The 19,862-nt window shown below is 48.5% G+C and overlaps 1 pseudogene; it reads right to left on the reverse strand.

The window, feature by feature from the left end:
* Nucleotides 1-11,456: 11,456 nt before the first annotated feature.
* LOC132571580 (zinc finger protein 420-like) lies at nt 11,457-19,549 on the reverse strand (annotated as a pseudogene).
* Between the last annotated feature and the right edge of the window lie 313 nt (nt 19,550-19,862).

Raw genomic sequence — 19,862 nt, forward strand, 5'->3', positions numbered from 1 at the left:
CAAAGTATTTGAGCTTCAGCTTCAGCATCTGACCTTCCAGGGAACAGTCTGGGTTGATTTCCCTTAGGACTGATGGATTGGATCTTCTTGCAGTCTAAGGGACTCTCAAGAGTCTTCTCCAGGGTGTGCTCCCTTCTCATTGGGTGGCCAGAGTATTTGAGCTTCAGCTTCAGCATCTGACCTTCCAGGGAACAGTCGGGGTTGATTTCCCTTCGGACTGACGGATTGGATCTTCTTGCAGTCCAAGGGGCTCTCAATAAAACTTGGTTGGAAAGGTGCCACTGAACGGAGACCAACATGGCTCTACACCATAATCTATCTTTCCTGGTGTTTGAGTAATCCTATGATTAAGCACTGAGGCAGATAAACCTTGACGGCCAGGGGCAGGCCTGTAGCTACAGAGGGGCCTGCGGGGGCCGTTCCCCCTGACTGACGACCCCTGACCCACAGTCTTCCCTTCCTACTGCCTCTGCTGTGGCCTGGGAGTCAGGTGGGCGGATTCTGAGAGGTTGGTCCTCCCTGTTCAGAGACGGGGGCGGGGGGGGGGGAGGGGAGATGGCCCTTTGGAAAGAAAGGAAGCCCCACCTGTGCCTCTTTGCTGCCAAGGACAGTGTGGAAGAGGTCAGACAGGCTGAGCATCAGTGCCCCGGAAGAATTAAATTAATTCAAGTGCCATCAAAGATTTCAGGTTTTCACGGCTGGCATCGTCATTAGGGTTTGTAGAATCTTTCGGGCTCAAGTGCCATGTTCTGCTGGAGAAAGTTTTCCTTCCAGAAGTTTCGTTCTCAGCTGCGGAGAACACCCTCAGTGGCGTTGCAGCCGGAGCAGGCGTTCAACTCAATGCACAGCAGCCAAGAAGGTCCGAGCGCCTGCTCCGGCTGCAACGCCACTGAGGATGTTCTCCGCAGCTGAGAACGAAACGTCTGGAAGAAAAACTTTCTCCAGTAGAACACGGCACTTGAGCCCGAAAGATTCTACAAACCCTAATTCAAGTGCCCCCTGAGAAATTTAAATGCCGCCCCCCAAATTTGAAATCCTGGCTACGGGCCCGGTCAGGGGTCAGAATCAGGGGTCGGATGGATATATTCAAAATCATTTTAACCGTTGCCGAACCCGCCCCCCCCCCCCCCCCGAATGATAGAGTGCCGGCATCGGTATACCGACCATTCCCATCGTCGTAGTATTCTGTGGGTCCCAGAAATCCTTGCAAGTATACTGAAAGGTTCATTTACCGCTGGAAGAGAAAGCGGTAGAGACTACATGCATGAAGCTGCCGTGTCCTAAATGAGACACTTGCTCCATCAAAGTCAATATTGTCCTCTCGGACTGGCAGCAGCTCTCCAAGATCTCAGACGAAGGTCATTCACAGCGCCTGCTGTCAGACTGGAGATGCCATGGACTGAAACTCAGACCTTCTGCATGCCAAGCAGAGGTTCTGCCACTCAGCCACAGACCCTCCCAGCGGTAGCCAGAAAATGTCAGGTGGGGGGGCCCAAGGAATTAAATTTCAGGCGGAGGGGTCCATCGTACTTGCGGCCCCCACTCTCTCCGCAGCTGCTGCTCTGGTGGCCCCCCCCCCCGCCGTGCCTCCCCCTCCCTCCCTCTGTCCCACCAAGTGCAGGAAAAGCAGGATCTGGGGAGGAGGCAGCGGATAAGAGCCGTTTGCCTCCGTGCCAGTTTTCCGGCTCTTCAGGAGTGGGGAGGTGCCACAGAGAGAGGTGAGGTCGCCGGAGCGGCAGTGAGATCGGGGCCGCCAGAACAGCAGCTGCGGCAAAAGCAAGAGCACGAAAGTGGCAGGGAGAGCTGGGCTGCCAGGAGGGGCCGCAAATATGGAGGGTGGGTTGGGTGGACGGGCTGTGCCCCCCGTGCTCCTCCCTCCCCTCTGTGGCTACAGCCTGCCTCCCAGGATGCTTTGCTACTTCTCTTGTGCAGTTGAGGGCACAGTCAAATGCCCAAGCATAATTTTCTAGTTGCCAAAAAGCAAGAAAAAAACCACTGGGAAACCCAACATCGTATTCCCTAGGAGTGCCAGTTTGGTGTAGTGGTTAATTGTGCGGACTCTTATCTGGGAGAACTGGGTTTGATTCCCCACTCCTACACTTGCAGCTGCTGGAATGGCCTTGGGTCAGCCAGAGCTCTCTTATCTGGGAGAACCGGGTTGGATTCCCCCCTCCTCCACTTGCAGCTGCTGGCATGGCCTTGGGTCAGCCATAGCTCTGGCAGTCCTTGAAAGGGCACCTGCTGTGAGAGCCCTCTCAGCCCCACCCACCTCACAGGGTGTCTGTTGTGGGGGAGAAAGGGAAAGGAGATTGTATGCCACTCTGAGCCTCTGTCCTTGAAAGGGCAGCTGTTGTGAGCGCCCTCTCCAGCCCCACCCACCTCAAAGGGTGTCTGTTGTGGGGGAGGAAGGGAAAGGAGATTGTAGGCTGCTCTGAGCCTCTGTCCTTGAAAGGGCAGCTGTTGTGAGAGCCCTCTCCAGCCCCGCCCACCTCACAGGGTGTCTGTTGTGGGGGAGGAAGGGAAAGGAGATTGTAGGCCGCTCTGAGCCTCTGTCCTTGAAAGGCCAGCTGCTGTGAGAGCCCTCTCAGCCCCACCCACCTCACAGGGTGTCTGTTGTGGGGAAGGAAGGGAAAGGAGATTGTAGGCCACTCTGAGCCTCTGTCCTTGAAAGGCCAGCTGCTGTGAGAGCCCTCTCAGCCCCACCCACCTCACAGGGTGTCTGTTGTGGGGGAGGAAGGGAAAGGAGATTGTAGGCCACTCTGAGCCTCTGTCCTTGAAAGGCCAGCTGCTGTGAGAGCCCTCTCAGCCCCACCCACCTCACAGGGTGTCTGTTGTGGGGGAGGAAGGGAAAGGAGATTGTGAGCAGCTCTGAGCCTCTGTCCTTGAAAGGGCAGCTGCTGTGAGAGCTCTCTCAGCCCCACCCACCTCACAGGGTGTCTGTTGTGGGGGAGGAAGGGAAAGGAGATTGTGAGCCGCTCTGAGACTCTTCGGAGTGGAGGGCGGGATATAAATCCAATATCATCTTCTTCTTATCGGCTCCACTGAAACCTTTACTCTACTCCCATGCGAAAGATGACTCAAAGTGTGCTGCAAGGGAGTTTTCAGTGGTAGAGCGTCTGCTGGGCAAGTGGAAGGTCCCAAGTTCAATTCCCAGCATCTCCAAGTGAGGATCAGATTGCAGATGATGGGAAAGACCTCTGCCTGAAATCCCGGGGAGCCGCTGCCAGTCTGTGTAGACAATACTGACTTTGATGGACTGAGGGTCTGATTCAGTAGAAGACAGCTTCATGTATTCAAGTATTAGTTTGTACCCTGCAGAATTAACCAGTAAAGTTCAACTACATAGGGCAGGGGTGGTCAACAGTAGCTCTCCAGATGTTTTTTTGCCTACAACTTCCATCAGCCCCAGCCAGCATAGCCAATGGCTGGGGCTGATGGGAGTTGTAGGCAGAAAACATCTGGAGAGCTACCGTTGGCCACCCCTGACATAGGGTATGATGGCAGTCTTTAGCTTAGATAACACACACACACACACACACACACACCAAAAGGCTAGTAGCCACAAGAGCTAACAAAATGGAAATTCAGACATAGCCACTTTCTCCAAGCATCAGAAGCCAAGGGCAGAGATCAGAAAGGGTACAGGCGTTTCAGCTACCGGATGTATGGAGAGCCAGTTTGGTGTAGTGGTTAAGTGTGTGGACTCTTATCTGGGAGAACCGGGTTTGATTCCCCACTCCTCCACTTGCACCTGCTGGGATGGCCTTGGGTCAGCCATAGCTCTGGCAGAGGTTGTCCTTGAAAGGGCAGCTGCTGTGAGAGCCCTCTCAGCCCCACCCACCTCACAGGGTGTCTGTTGTGGGGGAGGAAGGGAAAGGAGATTGTAGGCCGCTCTAAGACTCTGTCCTTGAAAGGGCAGCTGCCGTGAGAGCCCTCTCAGCCCCACCCACCTCACAGGTTGTCTGTTCTGGGGGAGGAAGGGAAAGGAGATTGTAGGCCGCTCTGAGCCTCTGTCCTCGAAAGGGCAGCTGCTGTGAGAGCCCTCTCCAGCCCCGCCCACCTCAAAGGGTGTCTGTTGTGGGGGAGGAAGGGAAAGGAGATTGTAGGCTGCTCTGAGCCTCTGTCCTTGAAAGGGCAGCTGTTGTGAGAGCCCTCTCCAGCCCCGCCCACCTCACAGGGTGTCTGTTGTGGGGGGAGGAAGGGAAAGGAGATTGTAGGCCGCTCTGAGCCTCTGTCCTTGAAAGGGCAGCTGCTGTGAGAGCCCTCTCAGCCCCACCCACCTCACAGGTTGTCTGTTCTGGGGGAGGAAGGGAAAGGAGATTGTAGGCCGCTCTGAGCCTCTGTCCTCGAAAGGGCAGCTGCTGTGAGAGCCCTCTCCAGCCCCGCCCACCTCAAAGGGTGTCTGTTGTGGGGGAGGAAGGGAAAGGAGATTGTAGGCTGCTCTGAGCCTCTGTCCTTGAAAGGGCAGCTGTTGTGAGAGCCCTCTCCAGCCCCGCCCACCTCACAGGGTGTCTGTTGTGGGGGGAGGAAGGGAAAGGAGATTGTAGGCCGCTCTGAGCCTCTGTCCTTGAAAGGGCAGCTGCTGTGAGAGCCCTCTCAGCCCCACCCACCTCACAGGGTGTCTGTTGTGGGGGAGGAAGGGAAAGGAGATTGTAGGCTGCTCTGAGCCTCTGTCCTTGAAAGGCCAGCTGCTGTGAGAGCCCTCTCAGCCCCACCCACCTCACAGGGTGCCTGTTGCGGGGGAGGAAGGGAAAGGAGATTGTGGGCCGCTCTGAGCCTCTGTCCTTGAAAGGGCAGCTGCTGTGAGAGCCCTCTCCAGCCCCACCCACCTCACAGGGTGTCTGTTGTGGGGGAGGAAGGTAAAGGAGATGGTGAGCCGCTCTGAGACTCTTCGGAGTGGAGGATGGGATATAAATCCAATATCTTCATCGGTACGGGCTTTTCAGCCATGCATTGAGTGGGAGATGAGTTTAGGGGACTCCCCTCGGTGTCGTTCCCCGTTGCCAAAGTGGGGCGGGATTTGCTGTTTTTTGCTTTTCACATTTGGATGGTTTTGGAGTGTAATAATGCATAGGCTTTGCTTGCTACGCTGGTTTTCCGTGTTCTCCATTGTGACTAATACAATCTCCATGGAAACTAACGCTTGCTATAAGAGGGAGTTGATGTTCCTTTATGGGTCCTACACTAATCTGGCTCACACGCTTAGAAGAAGATGCGAAGAGGGTTCATGGAAGCTCTGTTCTGTGTTCGATCTATACAGTGATACGAGGCATTAAGAACACAAAGGGCTTATTTTGAGCGGAAACGCAGCTCCAGCTGGCTTGGCGTCATGGGGTGCAACTGAGTTCCCACTGGGCTTTTTCCACAAAAGAAAAGCCCTGTGTGAAACCATGGTGACATCACAGGGTGTGGCCTATATGCAAAGGAGTTCCTGCTGGGCTTTTTCCTGCCAAAAAAGCCCTGAGGACACACATTGTGTTAATTGAATTTCATTCATGAATCCATACCACAGACTGAACCAGAGTCACAATTTCCCTCATCATTTTCTGGGCACATAGCTCTATTATCTGGGAAGAGCCGAGTTTGATTCCCCACTCCTGCACATGCAGCTGCTGGAATGGCCCTGGGTCAGCCATAGCTCTCTTATCTGGGAGAACTGGGTTTGATTCCCCACTCCTCCACTTGCAGCTGCTGGAATGGCCCTGGGTCAGCCATAGCTCTCTTATCTGGGAGAACCAGGTTTGATTCCCCACTCCTTCACTTGCAGCTGCTGGAATGGCCTTGGGTCAGCCAGAGCTCTCTTATATGGGAGAACCGGGTTTGATTCCCCATTCCTCCACTTGCACCTGCTGGAATGGCCTTGGGTCAGTCATAGCTCTCTTATCTGGGAGAACCAGGTTTGATTCCCAACTCCTCCACTTGCACCTGCTGGAATGGCCTTGGGTCAGCCAGAGCTCTCTTATCTGGGAGAACAGGGTTTGATTCCCCACTCCTCCACGTGCAGCTGATGAAATGGCCTTGGTTCAGCCATAGCTCTCTTATCTGGGAGAACCGGGTTTGATTCCCCACTCCTCCACTTGCACCTGCTGGCATGGCCTTGGGTCAGCCATAGCTCTCTTAACTGGGAGAACAGGGTTTGATTCCCCACTCCTCCACGTGCAGCTGATGAAATGGCCTTGGTTCAGCCATAGCTCTCTTATCTGGGAGAACCGGGTTTGATTCCCCACTCCTCCACTTGCACCTGCTGGCATGGCCTTGGGTCAGCCATAGCTCTGGCAGAGGTTGTCCTTGAAAGGGGCAGCTGCTGTGAGAGCCCTCTCCAGCCCCACCCACCTCACAGCGTGTCTGTTGTGGGGGAGGAAGAGAAAGGAGATTGTAGGCTGCTCTGAGCCTCTGTCCTTGAAAGGGCAGCTGCTGTGAGAGCCCTCTCAGCCCCACCCACCTCAGAGGGTGTCTGTTGTGGGGGAGGAAGGGAAAGGAGATTGTAGGCCGCTCTGAGCCTCTGTCCTTGAAAGGGCAGCTGCTATGAGAGCCCTCTCAGCCCCTCCCACCTCACAGGGTTGTCTGTTGTGGGGGAGGAAGGGAAAGGAGATTGTGAGCCGCTCTGAGACTCTTTGAAGTGGAAGCTTGGGATATAAATCCAATATCTTCTTCTTCTTCTACAAGTAGCTTCAGTGCCCCCTGAAACATCCCAAAGTCCCCCAATTCCTGTGTATCGCCCAGCCAGCTTTTTAGGCGACCCCCGTCTGATTGTGCTAATCTGCCCTGGAGACGGGATGGGGCCATCTCCTGCCAGAATGTGTGGAGGGTTCGGGACAGCTCTTTTTGAGCTGGCCCGATATGGGACGCCTCCGATTGCCTGCCTGTTATCAGCCTCTGTGTCCTTTAAAAAGTTTCTATCTCCTCTACCTGGTATTAACATGGCCCGGCCCCAGAAAGTCCCATTCAGCTTTTTCACTGAGAGTCAAGGAGGGGTCACACAGCGTGAGACAATTTAGACACGCGAATTAATTCGCACCGTATATAGGCATATGCACTGACCCCCAACTCTTGCAGAAGATTAAGCCACTTTAGTTGAACTCAGCTGCAGAATTGCCCATTAGTCTTTTACTGTGCAAACTTTCTCCGGTGCAATGAAATATTACTGTAGAACAAACAATGAACTGCTCAGAAATAACTATTTTATTTGAAACAATGCATGCGCTTTGGATGAGGCGGGAATTTGATGACCAGGAAAAGTAATCATACAAGTACAGAAGAATGCACAGAATAATAATCAGGTCTGCAAACATTTTTTCACACTTAGCTAAATACACAGGCCTGGCGCATGTTCTGCCGCCCAAGGCAGAACCCCAACACGTGCCCCCTCCAAGTTGAAACTTGCCCGATGCGCCATGATGACGTCACTGTGACGTCATCGTAATGGCCACTGGGAACTCAGTGCCACTTTTTCGGCTCTGAGGGATCAGGGGGAAATCCTCTGATCTCTCAAAGTCAAAGGAACACGCACCCTCAGCCCACAGAGGACGGAAGGGGACGGAAACACGGCTCTTTTGGCTTTGAGGGAATAGAGGAAAATGGCACTCTCTGAGTTTGCCCAGGACTGAAAGTGCCGTTGTTTCTCGGTTCTGAGGGGGCCGGAAGACCACTCTGGGGGCCAGAAGGGGGCCAGAAGATCACTCTGACCACTCATCGTTCAGAAACAATGCACCCTGCAAGAGCCGGCACCCCAGGCAATTGCCAAATATTGGCTAATGAACACACCGCCTCTGCTTTACAATTCACTAAGATTTAGGCAAGGCAGATTTTAAGCTATGTACAATGGAAAGCACAGCAAATGTGATATGCTTGCCTGATATAAAGTATTTTCTGATCGGAAGCCACGAGTAGAAAGCCTCATTAGATGCTGGCGTTTCTTTAACTTGGAGAAACGTCGACTGTGGGGTGACATAATAGAGGTTTACAAGATTATGCACGGGATGGAGAAGCAGAGAAAGAAGTTCTTTTCTCCTTTCTCACAAGAACTCGTGGGCGTCCGATGAAATTGCTGAGCAGTCGGGTTAGAACGGATAAAAGGAAGTCCTTCTTCACCCCCAAGGGTGATTAACATTCGGAATTCACTGCCACAGTAGTGGTGACAGCTACAAGCATAGCCAGCTTTAAGAGGGGATTGGATAAAAATATGGAGCCAGAGGTCCACCAGTGGCTATTAGCCACAGTATATATAGTATATATATATATATATATATAGTGTGTGTGTGTGTGTGTGTATGTATATATATACACACAGACACATATATTGGCTACTGTGTGACAAAGAGTGTTGGACTGGCTGGGCCATTGGCCTGATCCCACATGGCTTCTCTTATGTTCTTATGTGACACAGAGTGTTGGACTAGATGGCCATTGGCCTGATCCAACACGGCTTCTCTTATGTGACACAGAGTGTTGGACTGGATGGACCATTGGCCTGATCCAATAGGGCTTCTCTTATGTTCTTATGTGACACAGAGTGTTGGACTGGATGGACCATTGGCCTGATTCAACAGGGCTTCTCTTATGTTCTTATGCAATACAGAATGTTGGACTGGATCGGCCATTGGCCTGATCCAACAGGGCTTCTCTTATGTTGTTATGTGACACAGAGTGTTGGACTGGATGGGCCATTGGCCTGATCCAACAGGGCTTCTCTTATGTTCTTATGTGACACAAAGTGTTGGACTGGATGGGCCATTGGCCTGACCCAACAGGGCTTCTCTTATGTTCTTATGTGACACAGAGTGTTGGACTGGATGGGCCATTGGCCTGACCCAACCGGGCTTCTCTTATGTTCTTATGTGACACAGTGTTGGACTGGATGGGCCATTGGCCTGATCCAACAGGGCTTCTCTTATGTTCTTATGTGACACAAAGTGTTGGACTGGATGGGCCATTGGCCTGACCCAACAGGGCTTCTCTTATGTTCTTATGTGACACAAAGTGTTGGACTGGATGGGCCATTGGCCTGGTCCAACAGGGCTTCTCTTATGTTCTTATGTGACACAGTGTTGGACTGGATGGGCCATTGGCCTGATCCAACATGGCTTCTCTTATGTGACAGAGTGTTGCACTGGATGGGCCACTGGCCTGATCCAACATGGCTTCTCTTATGTTATGACACTCTTAATAGAGGTGAAAAAGGAAGAGAAATAAAACTTTTCACCTTGAACATGTGATTGTTCTCCAAATAAAACAACTGGACTCTAAAGCGATTATGTGAAGGAGTAACTATACTACAAGGACTCGAATACATCTTGATAAGCGCCATTCTCAAAACAAGGTTGCTTATTTCTGTTGGAGCACAATTGTCTTCATTTTATTTTCAAGTTTCAAGCCTTATATTCTATTTTGACTACAAGTCCACCATACATGAAAGAAAATTCCATCTATGCTTAGACATTTCCAACATTTTTCTTTGTAGTTTTTATGTGCTTTCTCAGTGTCCTTTGGAGTTATATAGCATCTGAAAAACATTTTGTACCAATTTTTTCCTAGTCTCTGGCTGAGGGTAAATTTGGGATTTTTGTCAGCAGAACAAACACTGAACTTCTTAGAGACAATGCTTTTATTTTTTTAAAAAAGTTCACTTTTTCTTTGGGGAGGAAGGGGGGAGGGACAGCTTGCTTTGCCAGGCTCTTTCAATCACACAGCAGAGCTACTGAGCCAAGCCTCTCTTCCTTCTATTGGCTGAGGCTCCTGGCCCCCTGGAGAAGGAAGGAAAGAGCCAGAGCTTCCTTTGTCCAGTTCCCTGGATCCCCTGGGAGAAATACGAAGAGCACTTAAGACCAACGAGTGCTAATGTTTTAAGCATGTTTTAAGTTAAAAACAAAATCTTTGTGTTTGTCTGTGTCCTTTATAAAGTTTGTATATCTGCTACTTAATCTTAACTAGAGCCAGTTTGGTGTAGTGGTTAAGTGTGCGGACTCTTATCTGGGAGAACCGGGTTTGATTCCCCACTCCTCCACTTGCACCTGCTGGAATGGCCTTGGGTCAGCCATAGCTCTGGCAGAGGTTGTCCTTGAAAGGGCAGCTGCTGTGAGAGCCCTCTCCAGCCCCACCCACCTCACAGGGTGTCTGTTGTGGGGGAGGAAGGGAAAGGAGATTGTGAGCCGCTCTGAGACTCTTCGGAGTGGAGGGCGAGATATAAATCCAATATCATCTTCTTCTTCTTAACTATGCACATACATGGCCCAGCCGGACAAGACCTCATTTTAAGTCAGATTTGGCCCTCATACCAAATGAGTTTGACATGCCGCCCTCATAAGATCATTACACAACACTTTTGATAGAGGTGGCAGAGGAAGAGAAATAAAATTTTTGACCTTGAACATGTGATGGTTCTCTAAATAAAACAATTGGACCCTAAAGGGATTATGCAAAGAGAGCCAGTTTGGTGTAGTGGTTAAGTGTGCAGACTCACAGTTATAATTCTTAACCACTGGTCCGGAATTCAACTGTCATCCTCAAAGAAGTCTTTAATTGTCAAACTCTTAGCAGCTGCAAAAACAACGATAGCACAATCCTGGAAAAACGCTAATAAATTGTCACTTGACATTTGGCTTCTTAAAGTTTGGGAGCATATTGAAATGGACAAAATTCAGGCAGCTTTAGATTATAATGATCCTTATCAGGCTTACTCTAAATACTTGGCAGTTTGGCTCCCTATCTTAGAAAAACTCGACAGTGACCCGTTTTATATCAATTCTTATACTAAAAGTAAGATGTATAAAGATTTTTGTTGCTATAACGATATGTTGAAGCAGTTAACTGTACAAATACTATATTATTTTAGCCTTTCCCCTAGTTTTATTGTCTTGTAATAATCTCAGTATTTTTATTTTAGTGGACTGTCTTGATTTTTATTCTTTGGGTCCTTGTTACATTTATTGTCCTATTTTATAATGATATTCTTTGTAATATCTTTTGTAAGCTTTGCAGTTACATGCTGTATGTAAGATGTGTCTATATCTCAATAAAATTACTTAAACATTAAAAAAAAAAGTGTGCGGACTCTTATCTGGGAGAACCGGGTTCGATTCCCCACTCCTCCACTTGCACCTGCTGGAATGGCCTTGGGTCAGCCATAGCTCTCGCAGGAGTTGTCCTTGAAAAGGCAGCTGCTGTGAGAGCCCTCTCAGCCCCACCCACCTTACAGGTTGTCTATTGTGGGGGGAGAAGGCATAGGAGATTGTAAGCTGCTCTGAGTCTCTGATTCAGGGAGAAGGGTGGGGTAGAAATCTGCAATTTTTCTTCTTCTAAGGAGTAACTATACTAGGTGGACAAGAATGCATCTTGAAAACTGCGGTTAAATTCTCAAAGCAAGGTTACAAGCAACTGTTCACAATTCCAGAGCGATACATCTACAGAGGCTGCTGAACTACACAGTGCATCAGCACTCATACACATAATTCAAATCATTAATGCGACCATATTTTCTCTCCTTTGTGTGCATCCTTCAGTGGGAAATAAGGTGTGCCCTCTGGCGGAACCTTTACCCACATAGCAGGCATTACTATGGAGTCTACCCTGCGTGAATTCTTTTGATGCAAAGTAAGACTGTAATTGAAGCTTTTCCCACCCTCCAGGCATTTGTATGGTTTCTCCCCCATGTGAATTTTCTGATGGACACCTTGCTGTGAACTCTGACTGAAGCTTTTCCCACACTCCAGGCATTTGTATGGTTTCTCCCCCATGTGAATTTTCCGATGGACACCTTGCTGTGAACTCTGACTGAAACTTTTCCCACACTCCAGGCATTTGTATGGCTTCTCCCCTGTGTAAATTCTTTGATGGGAAGTAAAGGTGGAACTCTGGTTGAAACTTTTCCCACATTCCATACATTTATATTTCCGGATTTTATAATTTTTATTGGATTTAACTACAAAAGAAAGAAGCGTAAGCATAGATACAAAAAAAGGGGGGGGGAGGGCATACACAGAATGGGAAAAACAGGGGGGGGGGGGTGGAAAGAAAAATACAAATATATCAGTTTTAATTCTACCTCCAAATAAAATATCCAATTCGTTCTACCTGCAAGTATAGAGTTCTCCATATATTTCACCATCTATCTTTCATTATAATACATTTTTACTAAACTATTATTTGCAATACAAGTCTAAACAAATCTTCTTCAACACATATAAGTATAAACAAGTCAGAGCAATCTCAACCTGGAACTAGCTACTTTGGCTTAACCATGTTGAAAACATAGACTAATTTGTTAGTTAACACTATCCTCATTAACATAACAAAAAAATCATATCTTTATCCTTAAGACGCTAAAAGAAAAATACAACATAGTATTTTGTCTTTGTTTATATTTTATCTCAATATAAACAGTTTCTCCTGGGGGACATACTAAAGACAAATCTGCCAGTTTGCATAATAACTGTGCTGTCTGCCTTTTTAACAATTAATCCAGCTCTTATATCCCTATTGGGCTAGAAAAAACAATTTATTATAACCCAAAAATAAAAATCACATGCCTGTTCTTATTGAGAGTTCCATATCCAACTACCCACCAAGATAAGAACATTTCAAGAAACCTTTCTTACTAAAAAGAAAGGTTTGCCAGGCTCTTTCAATCACACAGCAGAGCTACTGAGCCACAGCAGAGCTACTGATTTGTAACTAATATGCACCTTCTCTCTCCTTAACACAGTCTGTGACCAATATCTTTATCCTTGACAGATTAGAAATAGAGCACAATAATTTATCTATCTTAATATAGACAATTTCTTCAAACACACATATTAGAAGGAGATCTACTAATTTACAAACTAATTACGACGTCTACCTTCTTAACAATTATAGATTAACTTGTAGGATGATCCATATCAATAACAAACATAAAAAGCTAATATCATTATTTGTTAAAAGCAGGTTCGCCAATTTATGAAATAATTACGCTATCTTCCTTCTTAAAAGTTAATCTAGATTAACTATTTTTACATAAAATCCTCTTCAAAGACTCTTTAGTCCTTTAGCTTTTATATCCATATTATTTTAGACAAGACAACTTATTGTAGCCCAAAAAAAACAAAAGAAAAGAAAAAGAAAAAGGAAGCTCGCTTAGCCTTCTAATATCACATATCAGATTTTCTTGCAAAGTCCATATCCAACCATCCACAGAGAAAAATCTAGTTCAGGAGGCTCTTCTTTCTGAAAGATTTCCACATCATGATTTTCTGGTTAAAATGCACCTTCCTACTTCTTAATGCAGTCATCCTTCTCGAAGAAAGTGGGAAAAATTCCACAGCCTTTGTTCCTCTCGACATAGCTTGAATGAGTCTCCATTTCCGGTCTTCTTTTTTAATTACGCCACAGGGTTCCATTTCGATTTTCTTTTGTTCGTTTTCCAATGAGTCGTTCTCCCATTTCAATTCCACAGACGTCACCGGGTTTTCGCACACTGCAGGAATTCATACGGTTTCTACCTTTTGTGAATTCTTTGATGAGAAGTAAGACCAGAACTCTGACGGAAGCTTTTCCCGCACTCCAGACATTTGTACGGTTTCTCCCCAGTATGAATACTTTGATGGGAAGTAAGGAGGTGAGCCCAGCGAAAGCTTTTCCCACACTCCAGGCATTTATACAGTTTCTCCCCTGTGTGGATCTTCTGATGGACACTAAGGTGTGAACTGCAATGGAAGCTTTTCCCACACTCCAGGCATCTGTATGGTTTCTCCCCTGTGTGAGTCCTTTGATGAGAAGTAAGACTGGAACTCTGACTGAAGCTTCTCCCACACTCCAGGCATTTGTATGGTTTCTCCCCTGTGTGACTTCTCCGATGGGAAATAAGGTACCCATTCTGACTGAAGCTTTTCCCACACTCCAGGCATTGGTATGGTTTCTCTCCTGTGTGAATTCTCCTATGGGAAATAAGGTACGCACTCTGGCTGAAGCTTTTCCCACATTCTAGACATTTATATGGTTTCTCCCCTGTGTGAATTTTCTGATGGACAATAAGGTGTGAACTGCGAATGAAGTTTTTTCCACACTGCAGACATTGATATGGTTTTTCCCCTTTGTGAATTCTTTGATGCAAAGTAATACTGCAAATCTGTCTGAAGCTTTTCCCACACTCTAAGCATTTATATGGTTTTTCCCCTGTGTGTGTCCTTCGGTGGGATGTAAGGCATGCACTCTGTCTGAAGGTTTTTCCACACTCCAGACATTTATATGGTTTTTCCCCTGTGTGAATTTTCTGATGAACATGAAGATTTGAGCTCTGACTAAAGCTTTTCCCACACTCAAGGCATTTATATGGTTTCTCCCCTGTGTGAATTCTTTGATGGAAAGTAAGACTGGAACTATGCCTGAAGCTTTTCCCACATTCCAGGCAGTTATATTGTTTCTCCCCTGTATGAATTCTTTTATGGGAAGTAAGGTCGTTACTCCAACGGAAACTTTTTCCACAGTCCAGGCATTGATATGGTTTCTCCCTGTGTGAGTTCTTTGATGAGAATTAAGTTTTCCTCTTTCTCTGAAGCTTTTCCCACACTCTAAGCACTTAAATGGTTTCTCCCCTGTGTGAATTTTCTGATGAACACGAAGATGTGAACTGTGAGTGAAGCTTTTCCCACACTCCAGGCATTTATACGTTTTTTCCCCTGTGTGCATCCTTCGGTGGGCAGTAAGGCATTTGCTGTTCCTGAAGCTTTTCCCACACTCTAAGCATTTATATGGTTTCTCTCCTGTATGAATATTTTGATGGGAATTAAGACAGGAACTGTTAGTGAAGGTTTTTCCACACTCCAAGCATTTATATAGGTTCTCCTCTGTGAGAACTGTTTGATGAGAAGTTATCTGCGCTCTCTGTCTGAAACTTTTCCCATGCTCCGGGCATTGGTTTATTTTCTTTACATTTATTTTCTTTACTTTATGTTCAGTATTAATACCTGATATTGCTGTGAAATTTAGTTTGCTTGCAGTATGCTCATTCACGTTGCCTCCTTGCCATATTTTTTGCTGTAAAGAGTCATCACCCTCCAAAAGGCCAGAATCATTGTTCCCTTGTCCTTCTTCCTTCTTTGGTGCATCCAAATATTCAGACTTCTGTTTCGCATCGGAATACGTATCCTCTTCTTTAATCAGTCGGTGTTCTTCGCTTCGTTCGCTGGCTGCGACACATCTGCTGATGAAAGAAAGGGATACCTGGTGATGATAGAACCCTTTCCACAAACACTGAATTTTGAGTCAGGAGCACCTAAAGACTAATAAGGTTTTCTGAGCCTAAGCTTTCAGAGTCAAGGCTCCCTTCGTTATATTTGACTCAGGGTGGATGGATATCTCTCAGTCTTTATATTCCTGTCAGCACAGCAAACTTTGCAGCAGGAGCATCTTTGCATATTAGACCCCCCCCCCCGATGTAGCCAATCCTCCTGGAGCTTTCAGTAGGACCGGTAAGAGGAGCCCTGTAAGCTCCTGGAGGATTGGCTACATCAGGGGGAGTGTGGTCTAATATGCAAAGGAGCTCTGCCTGTCAGAGGGTGGGAGGGGTGGTACAAAAAATGGAACCCTGGAGGCATGCACAGTGTAAATGCATACATCAGAACAAAGGAGGAATGCTTAGGGGCACAAGAGAAAAGCTTAGGGGCAGAAAATTAGCATCTGGATAGGAATCCTATGTCCCTGTTCAGTCCTGGGGGCGGGACCCATTGTTTTGAATTTGTGAATGAACGTTAAGTTCAGCAATCATGCATTTTAATTTCTCCTCGAAGCGTCTATGTTTGACGACTGCCACTTTCAGATCCATTGATTCTTTTGTGTAGGACATCAGAAGAGCCCTGCTAAATCAGACCAATGATCCTCAAGTCCAGCATCCTGTCTCACACAGCAGTCAGGCAGTTCTCTGGAGAGCCAACAACAGGGGCATAGAGGAGGAAGAAGAAGAACTGCAGATTTATACCCCGCCCTTCTCTCTGAATCAGAGGACTCAGAGCGGCTTACAATCTCCTATATCTTCTCCCCCCGCAACAGACACCCTGTGAGGCGGGTGGGGCTGAGAGAGCTCTTACAGCAGCTGCCCTTTCAAGGACAACTCCTGCGAGAGCTATGGCTAACCCAAGGCCATTCCAGCAGCGCAAGTGGAGGAGTGGGGAATCAAACCCGGTTCTCCTATATAAGAGTCCGCGCACTTAACCACTACACAAACTGGCTGAGAGGCTCCCTGCTGGAGGTCCTGTCTCCCACCAACCCACAGTGACCTTGAGTTTCTGTCTCCAGGATCTGGCATTACATTTTATGGCACACATGGATGGTCTGACAAAGCGACATTTATAGGAGATCTGGCACTCGTAAGAAATGGAGTTCGAGGCCTCTGTAAAAAGGGTCAAGTAGACGTTCAAAAAGCAAACACAAACACAGAAATGCTGATCCCTCCTCTTCATCGCAGCCCAGGAGAAACAGCCCTTCCTCTTCTTCCAGCCGAGATACGAGGTCAGGTTTGGCGATCATAGGTCCTGTTGATCAGGGAGAAAGAACACAAAATTACACACCTTCTGTGTGCCACAAATTCAACAGTTGCAAGCCAGATTGACTGTCCCTCCAGAAATACACAACAGGCAAGTAACAGGGAGTATAAAGATTCGAGACCCGTCTCTCTTTCTCATTCCAAGACTCTGTAACAGCGCCCAGAGGGTAAGCAACACGTGGAATTCACTGCCACAGGAGGTGGCGGCGGCTGCAAGCATAGCCAGCTTCAAGAGGGGGGTTAGATAAAAATATGGAGCAGAGGTCCATCAGTGCTATAAGCCATCAGCATATTATTGGAACTGTCCGGGGCAGTGATGCTCTGTATTCTGGGTGCTTGGAGAGGGCTTCACTTGTGGACCTCATGATGGCACCTGGGTTTTTTTGTGTCCACTGTGTGACAGAGTATTGGACTGGATGGGCCCACTAGGCCTGAGCGAACATGGCTTCACTTACAGCCAGTTTGGTGTAATGGTTAAGTGTGTGCACTCTTATCTGGGAGAATCGGGTTTTATTCCCCACTCCTCCACTTGCAGCTGCTGGAATGGCCTTGGGCCAGCCATAGCTCTCTTATCTGAGAGAACAGGGTTTGATTCCCCCCCCTCTTCCATCTGCAGCTGCTGGAATGGCCTTGGGTCAGCCAGAGCTCTCTTATCTTAAGGGCTTTCTTATTATCATTCCTCACTGCAAGAAGGAGCAAAGGATCCTCACCCAAAGAGGCCACGTTCCCATAATTCTCCAGCATGACTTCTTTGTAGAGAGCTCTCTGGGCCGGGCGCAGCAGCGTCCACTCCTCCTGGGTGAAATGCACAGCCACCTCTTCGAAGGACACCCCCACCTGCAAGAAGGAGAAGGAAGCATTTCCTTACAATAGCGGTCCCCAACCATATTAGCACCAGGGACTGGTTTTGTGGGAGAAAGTTTTTCCAGGGACCTGCCACAGGGGGCAGTGTGTGTGATGGCTTCGGGATGATACAATTATCCACTTTATTTTGGTGTAGTTAAGTGTGTGGACTCTTATCTTGGAGAACCGGGTTTGATTCCCCACTCCTCCACTTGCAGCTGCTGGAATGGCCTTCGGTCAGCCATAGCTCTCTTATCTGGAAGAACCGGGTTTGATTCCCCACTCCTCCACTTGCAGCTGCTGGAATGGCCTTGGGTCAGCCAGGGCTCTCTTATCTGGGAGAACCGGGTTGGATTCCCCGCTCCTCCACTTGCAGCTGCTGGAGTGGCCTTGGGTCAGCCAGAGCTCTCTTATCTGGGAGAACCGGGTGTGATTCCCCACTCCTCAACTTGCAGCTGCTGGAATGGCCTTGGGTCAGTCATAGCTCTCTTATCTGGGAGAACCGGGTTTGATTCCCCACTCCTCCACTTGCAGCTGCTGGAATGGCCTTGGGTCAGCCAGGGCTCTCTTATCTGGGAGAACCGGGTTGGATTCCCCGCTCCTCCACTTGCAGCTGCTGGAGTGGCCTTGGGTCAGCCAGAGCTCTCTTATCTGGGAGAACCGGGTGTGATTCCCCACTCCTCAACTTGCAGCTGCTGGAATGGCCTTCGGTCAGCCATAGCTCTCTTATCTGGGAGAACCGGGTGTGATTCCCCACTCCTCAACTTGCAGCTGCTGGAATGGCCTTGGGTCAGCCATAGCTCTCTTATCTGGGAGAACCGGGTTTGATTCCCCACTCCTCCACTTGCAGCTGCTGGAATGGCCTTGGGTCAGCCATAGCTCTCTTATCTGGGAGAACCGGGTTTGATTCCCCACTCCTCCACTTGTATCTGCTGGAGAGCCCTCTCAGCTCCACCAGGTCAGCCATAGCTCTTGCGCAGCTCTCCTTGAAAGTGCAGCTACTGGGGAGAGCTCTCTCAGCCCCACCTACCTCACAGGGTGTCTGTTGAAGAAAAAGATTTGCAGATTTATATCCTTCTCTCTGAATCACAGACTCAGAGCGGTTTACAATCTCCCATATCTTCTCCCCTCCACAACAGAAGCCCTGTGAGGTGGGTGGAGCTGAGAGGGCTCTCACAGCAGCTGCCCTTTCAAGGACAACTCCTGCGATAGCTATGGCTAACCCAAGGCCATTCCAGCAGCTGCAAGTGGAGGAGTAGGGAATCAAACCCGGTTCTCCCAGGTAAGAGTCTGCACACTTAACCACTACATCAAACCGGCTCTCCAAACTGTTGTGAAGAAGGAAGATAAAGTAGGTTATGAACCATTCAGAGTAGAGGGCAGGATATAAATCCAATGTCATCATATTCTTCTTCTTCTTATTATTACTAAAAGGTAGAGGTAGTCCCCTGTACAAGCACCAGTCGTTTCCGACTCTGGGGTGACGTTGCTTTCACAACGTTTTCATGGCAGGCTTTTTAACGGGGTGGTTTGCCATTGCCTTCCCCAGACATCTACGCTTTCCCCCCAACAAGCTGAGGACTCATTTGACCGACCTCGGAAAGATGGAAGGCTGAATCAACCTGGAGCTGACGACCTGAACCAGCTTCCGCTGGGATTGAACTCATGAGTAGAGGGTTATACAACTCATGGCCCGGTTGCTAATAGGCCACAGACTGGTACTGGTCCACGGACTGAGGATTGGGGACACCTGCTGTACAAGATTGGAAAGCTAGTCCGTGGGGTGGGGTGGGGTGGGGGACAGACTGAAGAGATGGAGAGAAGAGCTCCCTGGGGACATTTTCCCCTCATCCAGGCCTCCTTGGGAAAGCAGAGGGGCTTTCTTCACTCGCTGTGGTTTAGGCAACCTTGTGGGAAAGAAGTCAGAGGTGTCCGGACGACAAAGGACTTAGTAGGTTCTTTTGGGAACTTCAATATTGTTATGGAGACATTCCGAGTTGGGCCCAATGAAAAGTAAGGCTCTGATTTTCCTGCTTCTTTGTAGAAACCATCCTAGCCCGAGAGTGACTGTTTTTCTGGCTTCCCAGCGGGGAACGTAAGAATTAATGGGAAGGAGCCAGATCCTCTGAGCATTAGAAGATAGCCCCCCTACTGTCTGCCGCACGCCTCGCCCCATACCTGAGCCGGCTGCATGGCGCCTCCTCTCCCTTCAGCACACAGGGGAAACGGTGGAGGAGAAATCCTGAAGGGGTCCCTTCCACTCCTGCCTGGTAGGGAGAGAAAGAAAGAGGGTAGGAAATCCTTTTTGCTCCGTGTGCATTTTGGGGACCAGTCCCTGAAGTAAACCTCTCCCCAGACTGAATTCAGGCCTGGAAAGCAGGGTTGCCAGCCTCCAGGTAGGGCCTGGAGATCTCCCATTTTTACAACCGATCTCCAGCTGGCAGAGAGCAGCTTCCTTGGAGAAAACGCCTGCTTTGGAGGGTGGACTCTGTGGCCTTGGACCATG

The sequence above is a fragment of the Heteronotia binoei genome, chromosome 5 (assembly GCF_032191835.1).
Source record: "Heteronotia binoei isolate CCM8104 ecotype False Entrance Well chromosome 5, APGP_CSIRO_Hbin_v1, whole genome shotgun sequence".
NCBI classification, from domain to species: Eukaryota; Metazoa; Chordata; class Lepidosauria; order Squamata; family Gekkonidae; genus Heteronotia; species Heteronotia binoei.